At 50.8% G+C, this 19,777-nt stretch overlaps 1 long non-coding RNA gene across 4 annotated transcripts in view; it reads left to right on the plus strand.

The window, feature by feature from the left end:
* The window catches only part of LOC116077349, a 62,232-nt gene that overhangs the window by 34,462 nt on the left and 7,993 nt on the right, over positions 1-19,777 (plus strand). For all 4 annotated transcript variants that reach the window (XR_004113213.1, XR_004113211.1, XR_004113215.1 and 1 more), the window contains exons 2-3: positions 13,615-13,702; positions 15,036-15,101. This is a non-coding gene — a long non-coding RNA (uncharacterized LOC116077349). The remainder of the gene's footprint in view (positions 1-13,614; positions 13,703-15,035; positions 15,102-19,777) is intronic.

A 19,777-nucleotide genomic window follows, 5' to 3' on the forward strand; every position in this document is an offset into this window, starting at 1 on the left:
AGTACTGGGAATAGCAAGGAGGGAAAACCCAGACCCATCATAGGGTCCTCCAGCAAAGGGCGCAGGCAGGGCCAGCCACACACAGGAGGGAGGACCTTCGAGTTCAGAAACAGGGGCTCTTTTATTCTGTCCCGAATCCCTAATGCCACCGTTCCCACAGTTTCAGGATTTAGTTCTTTCTGCCTTTCATTTCATTTTGTTTTAATTTTATTTTTAATTTTCTTTTATTTTTTTATTTTAAAAAGAAGAAAGCTTTTCTTGGCTTAACAGTGCAGTGTGGGTAATATCTGGAGTTATTTTACACTCTGCTTTTAAAGCACTTGTTTTTAAGGTTTTTCTTCTTTCTTTCTTATTTATTTATTTATTTATTTATTCATTTATTATTTTGAGGAGAGGATCTACTTCACAGTAATGTGCCCAGCCGGTAACCACCTGGCCAGGATGGGCAAGAGGTGCCCGTGGCCACCAGCTGCCCAGGCAGACCTTTGGAGAGCACCGAGTGGTCTCCAGGCCTGTCTAGCCCCTGTTTCACAGTGGCTCCTCACCTGCAGAGTTGTGCCCGGGCACACAGAGCCCAAACTGTGGCTAATGGAAGCAGGAACCCCTGAAGATCTTTGTGTAACCTGCCTGCCTGTGCTGCCCACGAGCTGAGTTAGTGGCTGTCTGAGTTTAGTCCCAAGCCCCATCCTTTATAAAAAGGTGACATTTGCAGGGCCCAGCTGCCCGCTCACCTCCACCCCTCTGGCAGTCTGACAAAAGGGCCCTCAACCACAGCCCGGTTCCCTATGTTTGAGGGTAGCTGGGGTCTTGATTTATGGGAACTGGGAAATCCAACACAGAAAGTTCCACTGTGCGGGAAGAGGAAAATTCCCAAGTACAGCCATCTTTGTTTCCTGAGTCCAGAGGCACATGGGCTCTATGTGTCGGGAGGGGGGGGTGCTGTTGGCTGCAGCAGCCGCCCGCCCAGAGCAGACTCCAGCAAATATGAAAACGGGGCCCAGCCCAGCTGCTTTTGTTCTTACGCTAGGCAGCAGTAGATACCGAAGGGTTTGGGGCTGCGGAGACAGGCATATATAGCTGAGATAATTAAAACATTTTCACGATTATGACAGCCACATTCTGCTGCTGCAAGCTGGGGGATTCATTCCACCCAAATATTTAGCAAGCATCGGATAAAACACTAGTGGCAAAATAAAAGTAATAGGGGACAAAAACAACAGCGCAATGTATTTCAAAGGCAAAAGCTTGGCAAAGAGAAAACTAGGCAAGAAAGAGAAGAGAGGTTAGCTGCTCGGGAGAATTTGCATTTTAATTGCTGTCCAGTCCTCACCTGTTGTTGTTGTTGTTGTTTTTAATAATTAATGTAGGTGAATAAATCTCCAATTCTAAGTTCCGGGTGGACATGTGGTAGAATTCCCTGAGTATTAAAACCTTCTTTTCGGACAAGATAGGGAGAAGCAGCAGAAAAAGGATCCATGCCAATATCTTCATGGTGGAATTAGGACTTCTACTTGGCGTAAATTTACCCACTGCTTTTAGGATATGTCTCTCATACCGGCCTTCTTAGTCTGAGAAAGTTGTACATGTCCACTTGCTACCTTAAGTTTTTGAGTTCCATTAGCATCAGAACGCCCCTGCCCCCAAATGTAAAATGTCATACTGTTTTCTTTTTTTAAATGGGCAAAATCTCAACACTTTCCATGGCACCCAATGTTTTTTGACAGTATTAAAAAAAAAAATAGAAAAAAAGAAAGTACCACGCAAGGCACTTTCCACACCATTGCCTCTATATAAATTCCACTATAGACAGAAATTATACATTCTCGAGGCACAGATGGGCTGGTCTGTCATTACCACTGCCTAGGACTTGTTGGAACACACGGCATATTTTAATTGTGGAGTCAACAATTTCAAAGAACTGGGGTCAAAATAAACACGACGCATTTGTGTCGAGGAGCAAACTCACCCCACGATCTTCGGGAGGGCTGGCCGAGCACCGTCACTTTGTTAAATTTGGTTTTAAGTTTTAGTCTCTGCATACACATGTGTATGTCATTCCTCCGTGTGTGTAGGCATTTGTGTACGATGGCACACCCTGGAGGGTCAGAGGACAGCTTGCGGGAGTCAATTCTCTCCTTCCACCACGTGGCTTCCAAGAAGTGAATTCTTCAGGTTGCCAGGCTTGGCAGGGCAAGCTCTGTTACCTGCAGGGCTATCTCACCCGTCCTGGTCTCCATCTTTCAAGACTCCAGATGCCCCGTGTCAAAGGTCCTTCCGAGTTTTAATTAATTACCAATTTCTAACCTTGTTTTGCTGTGTGAGCACCCTAACACTACCCTTAAATTCCAACTTGTAGGACATGGAATTATTTGTTTGTTTGTTTTTTGTTTTTTCATTTTTTCGAGACAGGGTTTCTCTGTGTAGCCCTGGCTATCCTGGAACTCACTCTGTAGACCAGGCTGGCCTCAAACTCAGAAATCCGCCTGCCTCTGCCTCCCAAGTGCTGGGATTTAAGGCGTGCACCACCACTGCCCAGCAGGACATGGAATTATTAATATCTTATTCACTAGAAGGAGTTTGGGCCTCTGATTCTTCTGGGAAAAGTACACTTAATTATTTTGAGATCTGCCTGCATGGGGGAAAAAATCAAATAATAAATATTTCAAATGATTGAAAAGTACATTTAAGTTCAAACTTGAAAAAAAATATAGTGGGCCAATTGCACAGAGTAGGTATAAATTAGAATATACATGCGTATGTATTTTGTGTATATACATATACACATATCAACAAACTAAGGAAGTGCAGAATTTATTGGGCTGTATTAACACACTGGAGGCCAGAGCTTTTACAGCCACAATAATTTGCAGACGATGATAACTGCTTGTTTTGGGAATGGTGTACATGTGATGATGTAATCCGCTCTACGCTGCGCTTTCTCCCCCTTTCCCATGTGTTCAGCACTGACCTCTGTACTTCTGGAGTCAGGTGCTATGTTCCCTGCCTGTAGAGAGCATTGGAGGCTCCTGCTCTGGGAGAGAGGCAGGGAGGGGCATCTGCCCCACCCCCACCTCCGCAACCATTTGTTAAAAGAAGTCCTTTTCTGTGGTTTATTTGAAGGCTTGTACCTGTTGGTGGAGATATTAGAGAACAGTGGAGATAAAAAAAATAATAATAATAATTGATGAAATCCGCCACAACTGGCTGGGAGTGGTGAGTCTGAGTTTCTAACCTCTTCATACTTTCCCTGTGGGTCCATCCGTCCTATCAGCCATAGCCTCAGAAACAGGAGAATGGGTGGCTGGGCTGGCCGCTGTAACAGAGGCAAAATGAGAGGGTATCTATGTGGCTTCAGGATCGTTTGTGCCAGGCGTGCGGGGGCTTTTCACTTTTGGAAGAGCACGGTGCTAATGGGGGGGGGGGGGGGGGGGGGGGGGGGGGGAGTGAGACAAGTCGGGGCCGGCTTTGTATTCTGACTGTTCACTGTCTGAGCCTTGGCTTCCTTGTATGTAGAATGGGAACAGAAAGCAGAGGCCTAGCCCCAAACTAGAAAGCTTAGTTAGTGGAGTGTACCATCCACTGCTTCCTTGTTGTACTTTGGAGTGCCAGAACATCCCCAGAGCAGGGGGTTCCCTCTCTTTTCCCTCTGGATTGCTGGGGAACCGGATTTAGGCAGCTAGGAAGCTAGGTGAACAGTCAGACCCCACTGGGCCTTTCTCCAGGTCCCTATAGACCAGCTAAGGTTTTCCCTAGTGTGCACTCCATACGTGTACTACAGGTGGACCATGGATGTACCAGGAAGTCTTGGCAGAGGTACATGCACAAATGCATGTGTGAGTGACCTATACAGATAGATATACGTGGGTTTCTGTAGTTTCCCACTGACTAGCATTCCCGCTTGGCCCGGGTGCCAGCGGTAGATGGGCATCTTTTACCAGTGTCTTTTAGACATTAACCCTCCTCTTCTTCAAGTGGACAGTGAAGCCCTTTGTACACCCTTGCAATGACTACAATGGACAGCCCCCCCCCCCCGAATCCCTGGGGGCCAGAGATGGGCCTCCTTTCCTAGACTGGAGGAGGCTGAGGCAGATGGGGGTGGGATACAGTCAGTCCCAGAGCAGAGGTTGTCTTAGGTACTCACCAGGCCCAGGCAAGGCTCAGACTGCCTTCCCCCTACATGGATGGACAGTTCCAGGCGCCGGCCATTTGCAGACCTGGAAGAGTGAGAGTGAGCCTCAGGGCCCAGCAGAGGAAATGGCGGCCCAGAATGGGAATCTGGGAAGGCAGGCTGAGGGCGGGGAGCTGCCCGGAAGTCCTGCTTCTAGTGCTAGTCATCTGCTAGGGGCCTTCTTATAAGGAGCCACCAAAAGGGCTGGGCCTTTCCGGACAGGTCTCTGTGTGCCTATGTTGCATGCATGCTGGACCCAGGGCAGGGCTTGCCTGTCAGAAGCGCTGTACGACTGAAGGGTCAGATGAGGTGGGACAGAAGCGTCATGACCCACCTTCTGATAGGACTTGGAGCTTTTTAAAGAAAGGGATGCAACATCGGCCTCAGACCCTGGAGGAAGCTCATGTGAGTTTTTTTTTTTTAAACTGGGAAACCATGAGTCGTCAGCTTTCTTAACCTTATTGTATACAGTAGGAACAGCTAGGAAGCCTGAATTTTTAAGTGAGGTACTTGTTCACATCATCCTCAATTTTCCCCTCTCTAAAAGGGAGGACATTAGATACATAAATTAAGTGTCTGTGATGTCATGGGGGCATTCGGCTAGATGTGGGGTTGCTGAATGGTAGCAACCATGGAAAAGAGTCATTATCGTCAAACCCTGGGACTCTCTAGGCTTCTGAACTTGGGCAAGGAATGCAAACTTGGAGCAGGGGTGCTCGAGAGGTGGCCTGGCCACACCAGCATGTGCTGGAACCTCTAGCCCAGTTTCCTGGGTGCCCAGCCCTGCCCAGGATTCCTGGGGTGGGTGTGTGCCTATACTTTTGGCTCAGGCGTGGTTGGAGGGATCCTGGGATCCTGCCTGCTCTCGCCTTGCCAGGCCTCATGGGATGAACCTCACCTGGGCCTGGGCTTTCAAAGTCCCAGTTAGTCACCTATTCCATGAGCCAGGTGCTAGAACATGGGACCTTCTGATAGACCCTTTCAGAGTCTAACATGGCTGCTGTCAGAGGTCCCAGTGGCAGGGAGACATGCTCTAATCATCCCGGGTCTTTGCTGTGAACGGAGACTGAGCCGCCCAGTACCGGTCCGTCGGGACACTCGGCACCCGAGGGCTAGGGTGCAGGGGGTCTCAGGCCTATACCCAGCATACTCTAGCACGCTGGGAAAGCTGTGCTCCTGAGGCAGGGTTACCCTTGAACAGATGACCCCCTGGGCCATCTAACTGAGAGGCCAATGCCAGGCATCCGAAAGTGAGCACTCGTAAGGCCAAGCATGTGACTAGGACCTCATCTAGGTGTCAGGCTTGAAAAGGAATGGCCACTGTGGTCAGTGTCCAGGTGATAAGACCTGGTGAACAGGCCCAGTTGGAGACCTCCATGGCTGAAAGGCTTTGGCCCAGGCAAGAGCTTGACTGTTAGTTGGCTCTTCCCAAAGAGTACCAGTACAGGTTAGATGCCACCAACAGGTCTTATTCTGTGTGACAGGGAGAACTGATTTTGCAGAGTACCTACTATGTGCTAGGCCCAGGCTGGGACATGTCAAGCATTTTTAAAAACAGCCTCCACATTCATTTTAGCGTCTCCAATTCTATTTGTCTTGACATCTGACTGGAGGGAGCCCATGCTGAGCACGCTAGAATGTGGAATAAACAGAGCAAAGTTCCTGCTCTAGAGAGAGAGAGAAGTTCCTATCTAGTGAGCGCTGGACGCTCACTTCTCTATACAAGCAGGTTAAGGTACAGAGAGGCTGGGGGAGCTTTCCCACAGCCACAATCTGGCGTTTGACACCTCCTCCCAGCCCCTGTTTATTTTTTGCCTCTTGGAGGCTGACCTTGGCTGGTTTTCTCCTCAGACACCCAACACCAATAAAGATCTTTCCTTTGGCCTGGAGTTCTGCTGTGGTGAGAAGGGTCAAGGCCATGGAGGTTTGGGGTTGCTAGAGACCTCTCTGACAGAACTACCATCACCTCTCCACAGGCCTGAGTTTTCTGACGGCCTAGGATACTGCCCTGGCTCAGGGTTTCTATACCTATATGGTCTGATGTGCTGTGGACCACACTCAGGGTAGCAGCGAGAGATGAGGTGGGAGTCCGGTGTCACCGTTCTCCACGGACCTGAGGCAGGGAGCTACTTGGATCTGTGAGCCTGGATGCTGTGTCCTAGGTCATGATGGGCTCATAAAAGGCTAGTTCTTCATGGTAAGTGTGTCAACGTAGAGAGCAAGGGAGAGTTCTAACAGTCCCGTCCAGCTGCATCAGTTGGTATGGCCCACGCTGGGGGCTTGTGTGCCCAAGCCCCCAGAGTCTCTTGCATGTCAGAATGGTACGGAGCTCCCTTGATTCTTCAGGCCCCCGTCACACAGGTTTTAGGTCCTGTAGCTTACCAGGCCAAGTGTGCCTGTGGGAGGAGAGCCATCAGCACCGTCCAGAGTACAGTAGAGGACCATGTGGTGCTCCGGCCCCCCACACCCCACACACACTTTACAAGTACCAGCAGGCCCGAGGCACACAGAGCCTCCACATGGCTGGCATGACTAATGCAGATATCTTCAGGAGGGCCAGGCTCCCACTGAGATGCCGTGGGCCTACTCCCTTCTGAGGAGGCTCCGGTTGTGGGTTTGGAGCACCTGAGGAATCCAAGAGACTTCCTGGAGGTGGTGGACCGACGGCCCTGGGCTCTTCCCTAAAGCTGACCACCACAGCTATGGCTGCAGGGCCCCGCGCCCAGCCCTACTCCTGCCACGTCCCAGGGCTCCCTGCCAGGCGCCACCCCCCCCCCCCACCAGCCCTGAACAGGCCACATCTGCTGCAGCAGCCACGCCAGAGCTCCACCTCCTATCCTGTCCCCATGGAAACCAAAGGGGGGGGGAGTTAGCCACTGGTTTCCATTAGAGCAGCCTGCTTTTCTGGAGCCCTGCCCCTGAGCTTCAAGGCCTCCCCAGAGACTTCTTCCTGCATTTGCTGAGCACCACTCAGTCTGTGCCAAGGAGCCCAATGGTCCCAGCCCTGCCCACACTGGCCAGCTTACATCAGGGAAGTATCAGGTGGGTTCAGAGCCCTACCAATCACTAGGCATGCTTTGGGCCAGTTACGGTGTCAGGACTGGGTACCACTGAAAACTACCACCACACAGATTTTGTGGCTCAGAGAAGGTGTGTGCCCAAGTCAGTCCTGCGTGGATTCCAGAAATCCCACCCAGTCATAGAACCTATGGAAGACCCCTTTCAAGTCTCTGGGCCTCGGTTTACCCATTCTCAACATGAGGGGGTTAGCAGGTTTCCTATGTCCCTTGTAGTAGTACTTAAATAGGGAAGGAGGGAGAGAAAGGAAGAAAGGAGAAAGAAAAACGGAGTCACACAGTGTTTAGCTCCTCTGGGTTCCCAGGCTGCAGTTTTGTTTGCTTTCAGAGAAGGGGTTTTGAAGGAATCTTGGTCATGGAATGTGTCTAAGGCAGTGGTTGGAGAGGCCATGCACAAGCCAGCCAGGCCCTTAGCATCTGTCTGGCACTCAGGGACCTAGCTATGAATGCAGCAATAGGGAGCTTCAGTCCTGCCAGAGGGCTCTGCAGTGACTAAAGAGGTTTCCCGAGGTCAGAAGCATAGGCCTAAAATGAGATCCCGCTTTTAAAAAGCTCAGTGTGTTCATCCCTAGGGAGGAGGGGAGGCCTGGGAAAGGGATACTCCCACGGTGGCTTTGCAAAGTTCACCTGAGGGCTATACATGCCTTCGCCTGGCCTTTTACACTGTTGACATGGCGGCACACCACCCTCCTCCTTCATGGAATTAGGAAGCTGTGTTAGAGAGTATGCATTGGCACCGACTGGCTCTGGGGGTTACCTTTTGAGCAGCCTCCAAATGAGAAACCACTCACATTGCCTTCAGTGCCTCACTGTTTGCATCTGCAAAATGGGGACAGTGACCCAGATTCTGAGTGAGAGCTAGATGAGAAGAAGGGCCAGAGCTGGATACACAGCATCAGGCAGGTTCTAAGTGGTGTCAGCATGGGGCCCTCATGAACTAAACAGGCCACACATTCTAGTTGCTGCTGCCCAGGTACCGAGGCTCCTGTCTTCATATTTTCTCTGTTTTGTTCCCTTATTAAGTGCCATGGTGGCCTCCTACCCTTAGGTCTCCTAGGCTCATTGCCCATCCCTCTGTCAGGGAAAGTAGTGCATGAAGATTCTGCCTCTGTGACTCCAGGGCTGAGTGTGGTGGCATTTTTAGGTTTCTGCCCTGGCCCGGAAGGAAACTTGGATGAGGACGGATCACTTCTGGTAGCTACCGTGCAACCTACAAACATACAAGCTGGTAGCTGTAGGCAGAGAGAGCTGGGTAAAGCCGAGTGTTGGGCCTGGTCTGGGCTGATTTAGACATCCAGGAGACTGAGAAAGCGTAGGAAATGAAGGAAATTTCCCCAGGGAAGGGAGAGACAAGAGAGAGGAGCTTAAGTACCCAGATAATTATAAAGCATGGCCTGATGATTTACCGCCAGGCGGACTGGCTCCTCTAACTGCCCCCACCACCTGTCCTTCTGCACCCCCCTCATATGCCCTAGAGACCAGCTCTGGGGAAAGCAGAGAGGCAGTGGGCACGGCCCCACGCCCAGCCTTTACATTTTCTCCTAGACTTGGGCTCCAAGGGGCTCTAGGCAGGAGTCAGCATGAAGGGTACCAAGCTTTACTGTGCCAGGCTCAGACATCTGTTCTCTGCGTGGCCTCAGAGAACTCTGACCCTACCCAGCTCCTTTATATAGACCAAGGAAAAGAGGCTATGAGATCAGGCACCTATAGACTACCCCTTAGCCTGTACCCTGTTCACAGCTGCAGGGACCTTAGTGGACAGAGCCGAAAAGCCTGACCCTCCCACCTAAAAGAGGGTTCCCATCCATTCTCAGTTGAAGACCAATCTCCTTAGTGAGACATTTATTGTTATTGTTTGTTTCGAACAGGGTCTCACAGTGTAGCCTCGGCTAACCTCGAACTTGCTGTGTAGACCAGGTAGGTTTTGAACTCACAGAGACCCACCAGCTTCTGCTCCTGGAGTCCTGGGATTAAAGATGTGTGTTACCACACCACGTTGTTAGTGGAATTCCTGACAAGCCTTGTGTCTCCACATCTTTTTCCTTTTTTTTTTTTTGTTTGTTTTTTGTTTTTTGCTTTTTTGAGACAGGGTTTCTCTGTATAGCCCTGGCTGTCCTGGAACTCACTCTGTAGACCAGGCTGGCCTCGAACTCAGAAATCTACCTGCCTCTGCCTCCCAAATGCTGGGATTAAAGGCATGCGCCACCACTGCCCAGCCCCTTTTCATTTTATTAGGACTCCTCGTCACCACCGAGGAGCCCCCTAGCCTCTGCTCACCTCCTACACTGTGAGCTTATATCCCTGATGGTCCTCTGACCACTGTGTCTACACTGAGAGCTCCTTGTATAGAATGGCTATAACCACTTATGGCTCTCACAGCCTGGCTCAAGTGTGTTTTAGGGGAACACTCCCAAGAATGAAGTCACTGGAAGGAAGGTCCCCTGTGCCTCTGTGTATGGACCGCTCTCAGGGGCTCTCTCCAATATCATGAGCACAGTACCTGCTAAAGTTGATCCACACAGCAACTACAGCTCAAGAACGCTGTTTCCTGATAGACCAGCCTGAGAATTCCCGGGAGAGGACAGTCCCATGGCAGCAACTTTGTCTACCATCTTTCTGTTTGCCATTCACCTTCTGGGGTCTGTGATCAACATATCGAATATGGCTTTGTCCAGTGAAGCGGGTGTACCGTCGCTTGATAACAGGCCATATAACTAGTGTGCCCCTGAGCTCATTGTTGACCAGTGGGGAAGAGCCGTACAGCCAGGGGCCCATTCCTTATCAACCTTGGCCCCCACCTTCTCTGTCTGCCTCACTTTAACTCTGATATTGGTGGGTCCCTGGAAGGTTCCAGAGTCCGGGTTTGAAGCAGCTGGGACCCTGCTTCTGAAGTCTCCCTAGAGACCAGGAGGACTCACGCACAACGCTGCAGGAGTCTGTTGTCTAGTGAGCAACTAGGAGCCAACCACCCACCTCCCCAGGCCTGATGCTTCAGCTCCATGGCTGGACTCATGCAATGCCCAGCACAGCCCACCAGGCTTCTGACACATGGGAACCACTATGGGGGCAGACGGATACACGCACACATGCATGCGCACACACAGAGCTGGGTTGTATGCCGGGCCAGACAGAGGGCTGTTAGCCTCTGTTTTCTTTTTTCCTCTGGGTCTCAGACTTTTGACTCATGAACGCTGTTCCCTTTGTACTGGAAGGAAAAACATTGAAGTGATACAATTAACCATCTGCCCAGAGATCGACTGACTCCGCCTAAATTACCACTACATGTTTATCCTCAAAACAGAGGCATTGCCAAAACATGCGTGAAGTAGCACCATCCACCAGCATGCACCAAGGCTCTTAGCAGAAGCAGAGACAATTTGCGGGCACCACAGGGGCTCTATATGAGGACAGTATCCCTTTTGTCCAGATAGCTGATGACCACAGCAATGGAGCAATGGTGTCAGTTTAGGGTAGGATTCCCGTGTTCTGGGATGTTCTGAGTCCTTTATCTGAAAACAATACCTAAAATGAAGCCAGCACCGTTATGTCGCCATCACAGACACTGGCATCTTTTGTGAAATTTACCTAAGCATCCCAGGTGGGTGTGCAGATGGCCTTGTGTCTAGTGGCAGCTTGATCTGTAGGATCCACTGGACATTAGTGGGCGGTTGCCGATGGGGAACTCCACCGAGAGATGCTGGTGGGGTGGATGGGAAGAGTACACCTGGTTGCTTTATAACGTGCCTATGAAGTCCATGGGGATAGCAGGTTTAAATGACCTCTCTTAATATACAAAAGTGTGGCTCAGAGTAAACAGGTTCCAGAAGGCCATGCAGCCTGGAAGATTCTGTTCAGCCCCTCGCCTTTGGATGGAGCCAAAGCTCTCGCTCAGGGACAGTTGTTCTGCTAACCTAGATAGGTGTCATGGCCCCTGCTGAATCCTGTATGTACACCTAATTGTGGTTGTGAGCATAGGTAGGAATGAGGTTGAGGTAGGGCTGGGCTAGACCACCAGGACCTTCTGCCTGGTGCTTGGTCTGACAGATTCAGCACTAACTTTGATGGGCCATGAACCATAAACAATGTGGCCCTATCACCCAGGTGACTATACCACAGAACATAAGCATTAAGGGACAGAGGGACAGCTTTGGAAGGGTCATCAGCCTGAGAGGGAGTAGTGTATGTCTGTGATTTATTCAGAGGTTCTTATTGGCAGGTAATGGAGCATTTGTCAACTCCCTGTCCATGGCTTTGTGGTTCGTTACTGCCATAGGTAGAGTGAGTGAAAAGACACAGGAGCAATTGAATGACAAGAGGAAGTCTGGGGGTGCATGTCTGAAGTTAGAGAAAATTGGGCAATGCCATCTGCAGCGGGGGTTCTCCCTTGAGCAGCCATAAAAACTTTCCCCCCATGCTCACCCAGGCGCCTTTCCGTGTTATTCAGGGTGGAACCAGGTCCCCTTAGAACCACCTTTGTGTTGTAGGTAGGAGCTCTGTACTGTCAGTGTGGTAAATACATGCCTTCATGGGTCCAGAGTAGGCCCAAGGTATCTTGTGTAGCCTCAGCCACTGCCCCTTTAAGATGGTACTCAGCCTCCCTCCCACATCCCCCCTCCCCCCCACCAAGGTCTGGTCAACATTTATTTCTTTTTCCCATGACTGAATTTTTTCATTCTGTGTCACTTGTCCCTGCACCTGAAGCCTGGAATTTCTAAGTTTGGACACTGACCTTGTTTAGAGACATGAAATTATGCTATTTAAAAAGGGGGGGAGTTCTTCTGCTGGCTCTGTAGGCACCCTGCCATCTTGTTTGTGGAAGGGCCTCTCTTTGAGCCAAGCAGGTGTAGGCTTTACTGGTTTCACTGCCACTGAAGTTTCTTTCCTAGGGAGGCAGTTCCATGTTCCCCGGTAAGGCTAGGTTAGCCAGGCTGCGCTAGCTCTGAGCAGCAGGCAGCTGTCCCAAGATCATTAAACTGGGGAATCCGTGCACCGTGGGCCCAGAAGTGAAAAGAGTCTTAGTTTTGGCCCCAGCCAAAAGAAGAGATGGGAGAGGTCTAGCTGTCAGGTGAGGAACAGTGTGGCCATGGGACATTCCCTTCTTAAGTAATACGATCAGAAACTTGGACTTAGAGCCCCAGGCTCTTCCCTCCTGTCCTCTAGCTTCTCTGGCTGGGACTTTCATAGCCCTGTGTGGATGAAGAACAGCAGTTCCCAGTTTTGCCTGCAGATACTACAGTTTCTGGAGATGGAGAGAGATAAGCTGTCCCTGGTGGGTCTCAGGGTCCAGCACATCCAAGGGCCCCTCAGCAAGTTCCTCTGGTCTCAAGGTCTCAAGTTTGAAGGAAAAAAAAATTCTCTGGAGATAATGCTGTAAGCAGTGATGTGACAGACCTCAGTTGCTTTTGGCTTGTCCATGAAAGAGTAGTCCCTCATCCTATCTTGACTAGTTCTGGAGAAGGCCATAATTCTAAGATTATGTGATATCCCGAGTCTTCTTATAACCAGAGTTCATGGACACCTAGATTTCTGGACCATGGTGGGTTCAAGAGGGCAGGAAAGAAGCAGGTAATTCTGCCCAAGGCCAAAACACCCTGGGTATATAGGGAGAAGGAAGAGCCTAGGAGTCGTTCTGGCCGGGGCTGACTCCTGGCCTTGGTTTCCTGCTGTCAGACTTGGCTTGTCCCCCTTCCTGGCTCTTAATGACTGCTGAAGTTACTTCTTGGTAATGACCCAAAGTCCTGTTTGAACTTCATAAACCTCAACTATCCAGTCTCTCTTTCTCAGAGTAAGGCAAGTGATGGGATGCTTATGGATGCCAGGCCCTCCCTGCCAGGCCCAGGACATATGCTAGCTGAAGAACACAATTGCCTCAAAGTTCCCAGGCCTATAGAGTCAGTGCAGGTATTGTGAGGTGAGGTGGAGGGACCCCTAGTCTGATGCAGTGCAGGCAGGGGTGCGGGCAGAAGAACATTCTGGCCACAGGGAACTATGGGTGCCACAGTGGGGCTAGAGTGAAGAGAGGGTCTTAGCTAGGCACCAGCAGCCAAGCCCTGCAATCCCTCCCTTCCTCTAAGGAAGGGCTTAGGTCTTGGGGCTGCCTGGGAGCCGTGGCAGGGAGTTGGTTTGGGATGTGGGTCCTGGCAGGCCAGAACTGGTTAAAGCCAGGCGTGGCATTCAGTGCTATTCCCTGTCTCTTGTGACCAAAACTCCAGGCCTCTGGTGCCAAGCTCACGGTAGGTACTGTATGGGTCTTCTTATGTATGGATGGCTCTGGGGATAAGCTGAGGAAGGGAAGGCCACACGACCCCTGACCCTTCTCTGCATCGGAGCCACGTGACACCTCTGTTTTGATTTCCTTATGTCTTGCAGATCCTGGATGCTCCCGAGGACCCCCCCAGGAAAGTCAACACCTGTCATGTGTATCAGAAGACACCCACCACCACGGCCTCACACACAGGTAGCTGTCTGCCCTACTTGGGCAGAGAAGGGCTCACTCCACACTGCTGTGTGCTGGCAAACAGCAGGCCACAGTTGTTCTTTCAGAGAAGTTAGGACCAGTCCTCAGAGGCTCTACCTGGTGCCAGGCCCTCAGAGGCTTTCCCTGGTGCCAGGCCTACCCTACCCTTAGCTCCTCAGGGACTCAGCCTGGCCTCCAACCAGTGAGAAAGATCCTTGCCCAGAACAGGGCAGGAGATAGTGCCAAGGATTCTGGGTCCCTGCTCTAGCCCTACCTTCTACCCTGGAGGCCTGAATTGTCCTCTTGAAGCAGATGGAATCCGGCAGGAACAGATCTGCTGTGGTGGGGCAGGATTAGCTCGGAGATAGCCTCTTGCAGCCCAGGCACTCAGTAGGTATTCCCGGCACACAGTAGGTACCCCCAGCCCTATCCTCCAGCCCTTTGTACTTGCCATTCTTCCAGATGGGCTGTCTGTGTTTAAGCATAAGGTTACTAGTCCACAAAATGGCCAGTGATACCTGCTGATGGAGGTCGGGGGGCTGTAGAATGACCCCAGAATACCTGTAGCTTGGGGTGAAGGCCCCAGAGAGCTGGACCCAGTCTTTGGAAACAGTCTGTGCCCTGAAGTGGCAGGCTGTGTCACTGCTTTCTCTAGCCTTCCCCTGGCCAGCTTCAGCAGGCTTAGAACCAGCTGTCCATCACTCAGAGTCATCCAATTGGAGTCTACGAACGCCGGCGTTACTAGAGGTGGTAGGTTAAGGCATTGTGTAAGCCTCTATCCAGTGGGTGAGGCTGTGCTGGCTTCTCTCACGATATGGCCAAGAAAGGCCATGTATCGAGGAGCCCAGATTGTGGGGCTCTGCCCAGATGTGTGGAGCTCTGCAGCTTCAGTTTAGTTTCAAGGAGAATGTGTAAGAGGCCCCATCAATTGGGATGACCTAGCCACTTGGAAGACTGGATCTGCCATACATCACTTAAATAAGGTAGAGCATCCAGTCTGCCCTTGGCAGGATGCCTCCCAGGCCCAGATCCAGTCTGGCACATTCAAGGGGTGCAGTTCCAATCTTGCCAACTGAACCCTAGAGCCCCAAACTTTCCATGGCTCCCCAGTCTAAGCTCGTGACTCAAAGACCTCATGACCCAGTGTCTCCAGGCCACAAGTGGTTAACTAGTCTCCTAGCCTTGAGCTACCGTGAGTTCCAGGTGACTCCTAAGCTGTGCCCAAGGCCTTTTGAGGGGTCCCGGGGTTGGGGTTCACAGGAAAACAATATAAATGCAAGAAAAGGGCTCATGGATGCACCCCAGCCCCTAACTAGTGTGGCTTCTCCTCTAGGCACTGGCCTCTTCTTGACAGCTTCCCCAGGTGACTCCTAGAACTCAACAACCATGTCCAGCTCAGGTCAGTGCAACATTTTTGTTGTTTATGGAACTCAGGGCCACCTACCCCCAACCCTCCTGGATACTGCTCTGGGCCCATGCAGTCATGTGGGCCTGGAGGTCTGCATATGCTGGGTCTTGCCTGGGCAGTCTCAACTCCTGCCTGTCTCTTTGAGGGATTCCACGATGTCCAAGCATATCCAGGTGCACCTGGAAGACTAGACTGGGCCCTCTGTCAGCCCCAGCCATCGAGGAGGAGATGGGAGAAGAATGAGATGGCCCCAGGCCATTTGTATCACCTGCAGTTTCTATCATTCAGGGCTCAGTAGCAAAGGTCCTGCTTTTGATGCCATGGATACCTTGCAGTTATGACAGGGGACCTGTGTACCTGGGGCTTCTTGTGCTCGGAGGTGGTGGCCAGCCTGGGCACTATGCTCACACTTTGTCCCTTTCCCTTGGAGGCAGATCCCAAGTATAGCTGGATCCACCTAGATGAATCCAGGGATTCGATGTGGCCACGGTCAAGGGCAACCTTACCTGCTAGACTACAGGCAGGGCCCCACGCCATCTCGTATAAACCAGAGCCGCCTGCATTTGGTCCTGGGACCCCTCTGCTACCCGTGCATTGGTGTGTATGGGTTGCCGCACACACTCACTTTGTCTTTGTGTCTGCACCTGGGGTCAGGGCTGTTAGGGCCTGATAGACAGCTAGGGAGAAGGCTCCAGAACTTGGTAGATGGGACAGCACAGGAGAGGAGAGTACAGATAGAGATGGAAGAGAGGCTGTGTATACAGGATCTGGACATACCTGAAGAATGTAGTTGGCCTAGGGACCTCGTGGCTCTTTAGCCAAGGAGCTCTGGTTCACAGATGCTAGGGCCTCTTGGGTACCTACCCTAAACCACACCTGCATGTGGTACCTCCATCCTCAGCCAGAGACAGCTAACCTCCAGGTCATACAATCCCTTCAGTGTCCCATGGGTGCTGATGGACCTCTAGAATCCAGTGGTACACCTTTAACAAGGGTTCAGGGTGGGGATGTTCCCCTGGGTCTCTGAGTCCTGGGTGCTAATGTGTGTTGGAGGCCGAGCTTCAGGAGCAAGGGTAGGAGTCCCAGATGGGTCCTGGGTCAAGACATATTCAGAAGAGTCTAGAAAAGAAAAGGATGGGCTGGCTGGGAGTAAAGTGGCCAGGCCTGGTCCATGACCCAGCCCCTACTTAGCACCATGCATAAAAGGTGAGGCTAGATGTACACAGTAGGTACTTACTCAGTGCTAGTGTTAGCTTCAGGGACTCCCCTCCCCATACACAAAATCCTTCTTTCCAGGGTCTTCTGGGTAGAGAGTCAATCCCATCTCACCTGTAGCCTGGAAACTCTGAGAGGGCTGAGCATAGCAAGCCCTTGGCCTGGCATCCTACCCACACTTCTGTAGCTGGCCATGGAGCCCGCCATGCTCAGTGCTTACCCAGCACTGAGGTGCCCAGCCCTGCAAGTGGTAGCCACCTGGCTTGGCTTAGTTTCTGAGGATGATTGGTTTTCTGAAGGGACCTGCCTGTCCTGTAGTTTCCCTCGCTAGGAAGAGAAACTAAAGCTTGTGTGCAGTGGGCCCAACCACTAAGGCAGAGACGCACACTGGAAGTTATATATGGGGTTTCCAGATTCCCAAGGTCTGGCACCCCCAGCCTAGAGACCAGACTAGTGGACTCCCTGGGTGGGAAAGGAGCCAGATTCATCTGATAGTTAGATATTCTTATATGTTTTTAGATAAGGTCTCTAGCCTAGGCTGATCTTGAACTCTGTATGTAGTTGAGGGTGACCTTGAACTCTCAATCTTCTTGCCTTCACGTCATGAGTACTTGGATTACAAGTGTGAGCCACTGCACCCAGTTTATACAGTGCTGGGCATTGAACACAGGGTCCAGTGCTTGCTAGGCAGGCACCCCACCATCTGACCTTTAGCTCTAGATCTTTTTTTATTTAGATTTCTGTATTTATTATATGTAAGTACACTGTAGCTGTCTTCAGACACCCCAGAAGAGGGCATCAGATCTCATTACGGATGGTTGTGAGCCACGATGTGGTTGCTAGGATTTGATCACAGGACCTTTGGAAGAGCAGTCAGTGCTTTTAACCACTGAGCCATCTCTCCAGCCCCTCTAGATCTTAAACATTCTTAAAAGATGTTTTAGAAATTTATGTGTATCGGTGTTTTGCCTTCATGCATGTCTATATGCCATGTTCGTGCCTGGTGCCCAAGGAGCCTAGGAGAGGGCATTGGATCTCTTGGAACTAGAGTTAGAGATTGTTATGAACCACCATAGGGGTGCTGGGACTGGAACCAGGGTTCTCTGAAGGAATGATGAGTGTTTTTAACTGCTGAGCCATTGTTCCTGCCCCATAATCTTTGTTTAGCCATACAAATACCTTGTATTTAGTCATTGGAGGAAGGTCCAGTGGCCCTCCATGGGGTCTCGCTTCCTAGAGCTCTCTGAACAGCATTGTGATCTCTCACAATGCAACAGAGTCTTCTATTACCCTCACCCCCAAAACATGAAAACTCCCAGGCTGCTGTGTAGCTGGGAGTGGGGGGTGGGGAACAGAATCAAACCACAGCCGCTCTGTGTCCTCCCCATTAGCCAAGGTTCATGTCCATTGTCACAGGGGCAGAGTGAACCCTGGAGGGACTTACTAGTGCCCAGCACATTCCAGGTTCAGAGTGTTCACATTTGCTGGGCCTCATGATGAAGGCCTGTGACTTGGGAAGATTGAAAATTTGAGGTCAGCATTTGGGAGGTAGAGGCAGGCAGATCTCTACGAGGCTAGCCTGGTCTACAGAGGGAGTTCCAGGAAAGCCAGGGCTACATGGAGAAACCCTGTCTTAAAAAGAAAAGGAAAAGAAAAAAGAAAGAAAGAAGAAAGAAAATTTGAGACCAGTCTGAGCTATAGTGTGGATTTCAAGGTCAGCCCGGGAAACTTAGTAAGACTCAAAATAATATTTTTTTGAAAGGCTAGAGATATCATTCAGTGATAGAGGCCTGGGTTTAATCCCCAGTACACCACCTCCTCCAAAAAAAAAAAAAAAACAAAAACAAAAAAACAACTGTGTTCACACCTAAAAGTCCTTAAGGGAGTGTGTACTCAGCACAGGCTCATGAGTTTACAGTACTATAAAAAAAAAATAACCCATTTTTCCTCCTAGAATGATGACTCTGAGACTAATTATTTATTAATAAATGCTTGGCCATAAGCTGTGGCTCATTCCCTGACTACCCCGTAACTTATTTAACCCATTCGAACTACTCTATGTCTTCCACACGATTAGTTACCTCTCCCTCTAGGGTTCACTTCGTCCCTGCGACAACGTGATCCTTGGCCAAAGGGGAGGGCACGGAGGCTCGCTTCTTCATTAGTGCCTTCCTCATAGTCCCGGCAGCTTGCTCAAATCTCTGCATCTCGCTGTGTCTCCTTTTATTCTCTCACTATTTCCCAGAATCCTTTCTTTTCCTGCCAGTGTCCTACCCCCTATTTCTTGCCTGAGCTCATTGGCTCATTGGTGTTTTTTATTGACAGGTGTTACTTACAAGGGATTCTCTCTACACAGTACTGTTGAATGGGGTGGGCACTTAAACCCAGAACCACACAGCTTCTGACTAAGGAGAGACCCTCAGTGACTAACAGAGGCCACCACGCTGTTCACACTCTAGAGTTATCCAGACAGCTATAGTTGTACACGTGATGACTGGCACCACCCACTCTTACCACGTGACCATGTACTCTTACCACGTGACCAGGTGCTCTCACCATGTGACCTCGGCAGTTCCATGATGAGGACTCCTCTAAGTTTCCACTCTGTCACAGCTCTGCCCTGGACTCATGTGGACAGTCCCTGTTAGACATCCCAACCTTGGCCCTGCGAGTTGCTATCTCTCCTAGGACCTATTCACCCTACAACATGGGTCCTGCAGTTGTAGTGTCACTTGCTCCTGGGCCTCAGACTATCTGCCTGTGAAATGGGATTGTTCTCCACACAGATGTTTTGCTTTGCATAGGTCAATATGAGGCAGCCTGAGGTGAGACCTACACCCACCTCCATCCCCACCCTGCCCCACCCCGCCCCTGGAGCCGTCCTCTCTCTGCCTCTAGTTTACAACTGGATTCTGAATGAGAGAGAGAATAAGGTTGGGAAGGGGCACAAAGGAGCCCAACAACCCCTGGATCCACCCCTCTGTGGGGCTCTAGCTGGTCACTGAGTACCTACTGCCCTCTGCCTAGAGAGGCTTGGAGACTAGCCATGGCAAGTGAGCAGTGGAACCCCTGGCTGGCCAGCAGATGGAAAGGGGGTATGACTAGATCAGGGTGCTTGTTTATGAAGAGGCTGAGGCAGGATAGGAATGCCTCTTGGACCATCATAGCTGGAGCCATGGAAAGTGGGGACAGGGCACAGCCATACTCCTGAAGTAAGTCCTCCTGGGATCCCAGTTGACGGCCATCTTGACAACCAATCCCTTGACCTATTGGCCCCAGACAGACTGATCTACCTGGAGCACCCGTTCTAGGAGTACAGGTTGACCCCTAAGCCCCCTGGCTTGAGGTCTCCCCAGCGTGGGCAGATAAGAACATGTCCTACAGAGAGACTAGGGCAGAGAATTGTAAGCCAGAAGAGCTCAGGCCTAGGAAGCCTCACATCTGTTACCATT

This window comes from Mastomys coucha, unplaced genomic scaffold (assembly GCF_008632895.1).
Source record: "Mastomys coucha isolate ucsf_1 unplaced genomic scaffold, UCSF_Mcou_1 pScaffold11, whole genome shotgun sequence".
Classification (NCBI taxonomy): Eukaryota; Metazoa; Chordata; class Mammalia; order Rodentia; family Muridae; genus Mastomys; species Mastomys coucha.